This window comes from Scyliorhinus torazame, chromosome 29 (genome assembly GCF_047496885.1).
Source record: "Scyliorhinus torazame isolate Kashiwa2021f chromosome 29, sScyTor2.1, whole genome shotgun sequence".
Taxonomy (NCBI): domain Eukaryota; kingdom Metazoa; phylum Chordata; class Chondrichthyes; order Carcharhiniformes; family Scyliorhinidae; genus Scyliorhinus; species Scyliorhinus torazame.
The window spans coordinates 22,765,383-22,769,759 of NC_092735.1; the positions used below are offsets into that span (position 1 = coordinate 22,765,383).

Sequence of the window (4,377 nt, forward strand, 5' to 3'; positions counted from 1 at the left end):
TCTTGGTATGGGCTACCCTGTAGCGCACTCTTGGGTGTGTGGCCACCTTCCATCCTCTGCATATCCCCAAGGACTGGAGATCAAGGACAAATTCTCCACTTTACCACAAATACTACACACTCCTTCATCTCCAGCGATTGGGGTTTTGCCACTGACCCATCCCCTGCGTGGGGCATTTCCCACCAGGTAAGCAAGGTTGCAGAGAATATGTGCTGTACGTTAGCAGCGTCAGGAGCATTTATATGCTCGGGTGCTACATTCATTCCTCAATCTCCACCCCAAGCTCCCAAATCCAAACTGGACAAAGCCTGGCCATTCCCAGCGTCGGTCCCAAATATGGATTGACTGATGTTAAAATATAGTTGCACAGACGCTGGCTAATAAGATTAGAGTTCAGGCCAACTGTTATTTGTTATGTGGCACCCAGACCTGAGAAACTATAATCATTGGGCAAAAGGACTATTAATTACATGATATAATGATATACAATCAAAACGTCTATTTTATTTTTAATTGTAATTTATCTGCTCATTCTGTCTGAACTAAAAGTTGGATGATTCCATTCTGGGGAGCTTGTAGAAACTAATGTATTTCCCGTAAGAGTGCATTTTACAATAAAGTACTGAGCTGGTGTGTGTGCGTATCTTTAATGTGTGTGAGGAACACAGAGGCTACTTGTCACTTCTATATGGTCAAATATCTTGCCGTAAGTTTGGGGCAAAGCAGCAGAGGGTAGGCTGAATGCAAGAGGGTAAGACATTTAAGCAGATGAAATACAATGTGGAAAAGTGTGAGGTTATGCACTTTGGAAGGAGGAATTTAGGCATAGACTATTTTCTAAATGGGGAAATGCTCCGGAAATCAGACGCACAAAGGGACTTGGGATTCCTTGTTCACGATAGGTACATGGATTACGGTAGAATAATATAGTGTAGATTAATTTGTTCTTAAGGGCAGCACGGTAGCATTGTGGTTAGCACAATTGCTTCACTTGGGTCACTGTCTGTGCGGAGTCTGCACATCCTCCCCGTGTGTGCGTGGGTTTCCTCCGGGTGCTCCGGTTTCCTCCCACAGTCCAAAGATGTGCAGGTTAGGTGGATTGGCCGCGATAAATTGCCCTTAGTGTCCAAAATTGCCCTTAGTGTTGGGTGGAGGTGTTGACCTTGGGTAGGGTGCTCTTTCCAAGAGCGGGTGCAGACTCAATGGGCCGAATGGCCTCCTTCTGCACTGTAAATTCAATGATAATCTATGATTAATCTAGAACAAAGGTTCGGCACAACATCGTGGGCCGAAGGGCCTGTTCTGTGCTGTATTTTTCTATGTTTTTCTATGTTCTATGTTCTCTTAAGGTTAACATGCAGGTTCAGTTGGCATTGTTAGCATTCATGTCGAGAGGGCTAGAATACAAGAGCAGGGATGTACTTCTGAGGCTGTATAAGGCTCTGGTCGGACCCCATTTGGGGAGTATTGTGAGCAGTTTTGGGCCCCGTATCTAAGGAAGGATGTGCCGGCCTTGGAAAGGGTCCAGAGGAGGTTCACAAGAATGAACCCTGGAATGAAGAGCTTGTCGTATGAGGAACGGTTGAGGACTCTGGGTCTGTACTCGTTGGAGTTCAGAAGGATGAGGGGGGATCTTATTGAAACTTATAGGATACTGCGAGGCCTGGATAGAGTGGAAGTGCAGAGGATGTTTCCACTTTAGGAAAAGCTAGAACCAGAGGAAACAATCTTAGACTGAAGGGATGATCTTTTAAAACAGAGATGAGGAGGAATTTCTTCAGCCAGAGGGTGGTGAATCTGTGGAACTCTTTGCCGCAGAAGGATGTGGAGGCCAAATCACTGAGTGTCTTTAAGCCAGATATAAGAACATAAGAACTAGGAGCAGGAGTAGGCCACCTGGCCCCTCGATCCTGCTCCGCCATTCAATGAGATCATGGCTGATCTTTTGTGGACTCAGCTCCACTTTCCGGCCTGAAACACCATAACCCTTAATCCCTTTGTTCTTCAAAAAACTATCTATCTTTATCTTAAAAACATTTAATGAAGGAGCCTCTACTGCTTCACTGGGCAAGGAATTCCATAGATTCACAACCCTTTGGGTGAAGAAGTTCCTCCTCAACTCAGTCCTAAATCTACTTCCCCTTATTTTGAGGCTATGCCCCGAGTTCTGCTTTCACCCACCAGTGGAAACAACCTGCCCGCATCTATCCTATCTATTCCCTTTATATTTTTATATGTTTCTATAAGATCCCCCCTCATCCTTCTAAATTCCAACGAGTACGGTCCCAGTTTACTCAACCTCTCCTCGTAATCCAACCCCTTCAGCTCAGGGATTAACCTAGTGAATCTCGATAGATAGGTTCTTGATTAATAAGGGGATCAGGGGTTATGGGGAGAAGGCAGGGGAATGGGGATGAGAAAAATATCAGCCATGATTGAATGGCGGAGCAGACTCGATGGGCCGAGTGGCCTAATTCTGCTCCTATATCTTCTGGTCTTCTGGTCTTATCTACATTACGGTGTAATCCAGAAACGCAGTAGGTTGTGTGCAGAAGTGGGGATTGAACCCACCACCTAACTCAGGACGCTATCAACTAATACATCCCGACGTTTACCAGTGTGAGCTTTCATGTCCAGCCTTTGAGGTTCCTTGACATCAGTGCGGCGCAGCGCCGGCTTTGATCGTGAGGTCGCCCTGATGACTTCACAATCAGCTCAGAACACCACCAACAATTTGAACAAAACTGTCGGTTGGAAAGGCTGGAAAAAAATATGTTCAAAGGCTCTGAAATCTCTCTAAGGTATGGCTGTAATCATTGTCCAATTCTTCTTCAACCGTGCGTGGGATGCTGGTCGGGAAGCTAATCATTCTGATGATTATGCAAGGCCATTTTGCCATTGACGACGCCTTATCAACACTTTCCTTTGCGGCCGTTTGAGTTAACCCTCCCCCCCTCCCCTCCCCCACTCTACTCCTCCTTCGTCAGCCCTGTGTGGTCATCCCCAGTTTCAAAAACAAAATTTGTGCACACGCTCCAAAAGCAGAACTCTGCAGATGCCAGAAATCCGCAGTAAAAACCAAAAAATACTCGAAATACTCAACGGGTCAGGCGGCTGCTGTGGAGAGAGAAGGAGCGTTAACGTTTCTGGCCTTGCATTAGAACTATGTTCTAGCGGACAAGACAATCTTTTCTCTAACACCCCACAGTGTGCTTGGAAACCAGTGTTCATTTTTGAACATCTGATGGTTATTCCATGTATTCACCCTCCGCCGCTTTCCCTGATGTGGAGTGGCAACCCCCTCGAGCTAAAGCCTCAGGCAATAGGCCGGTGACCTGTCCCAGGGAAAATTAGCTCCAGAAACAGGAATATGTCTGCTGTGTAAGGTGGTTTCCATCTAAATGAACAGGTGCGCCCATTGGCAAGGCATCTACTAATTGCAAGATTTGGTCAAGGTTGACACTGTTTGTTTTACATGCGCCGTCACATGGCCACCGATATCTGAATGTTTCCCCCAGTTTGTGCCACCACATCGATATGAGTTTTGTTGAGCTGATGGATGTCTCAGCCCAAGGTGGTGTACACTGGATCCGGGATGGGGTTTGACCTCGCAAGCGACTCGCTCGAGAGCGTGTCCCAACTGAGCTGAACTGAAACACTTACATGGTCAGGTTTATCCCAGACTTCCCGGGCGGGATTCTCCAGTTCCACAACAGCTTGTCCTTGGGATTTCCCATTGAAGTGCCTTCGGGAAACCCCGGGGGGGGGGGGGGGGGGGGGGGGTGCTGCCACAAAGAGAAGAGACTCCTGGCCCCTATGTCAATTTGATCGGATTCCGTTTGGTTTTCAGTCAATTGTAAGTTAACCTGTGGCCGAGGTGTCCTTAGTGCTCTTCGAACGAGGAGCAAGAGTGGGCCCCTCGAGCCTGCTCCGCCATTTAATAAGGTCATGGCCGATCTGATAGTGACCGCAAACCTGCATCCCCCCCCGTAACTTACCACCCCACGTGCATACCAAGAATCTCTCTACCCCTGCCGGAAAAAAATATTCAACGACACTGGGCGGGATTTTGCGCGCAACCCGCTATTGGCCGCTGGGAGGATCTTCTGATCCCGCTGATGTCAACGGGTTTTCCTGTCGAATAATAATTATTATTAATTTTTTAATATAATTTTATTATTTTTTCTGCGTTACAAAGAATGGGCCCAGAGTGTGGACATTCACGAACCCCTAATCCAGCTCCTTGCCTGCTCCAAAAACCAATTCAAATTCAAATTGAATCCAATGCATGGTCCCCACAAGAGAGACATACCAGATCTGAGCCAAATGGCCGAGCAGATACTTCACTTGATCTTAGCCAAAAGGCCGAGAAGTGAT

The 4,377-nt window shown here is 47.0% G+C and overlaps 1 non-coding gene across 1 annotated transcript; it reads right to left on the reverse strand.

The window, feature by feature from the left end:
* Positions 1-4,194: 4,194 nt before the first annotated feature.
* LOC140404171 (U2 spliceosomal RNA) lies at positions 4,195-4,377 on the reverse strand. The gene has a single exon (XR_011938471.1). It is a non-coding gene; the product is annotated as a U2 spliceosomal RNA (small nuclear RNA).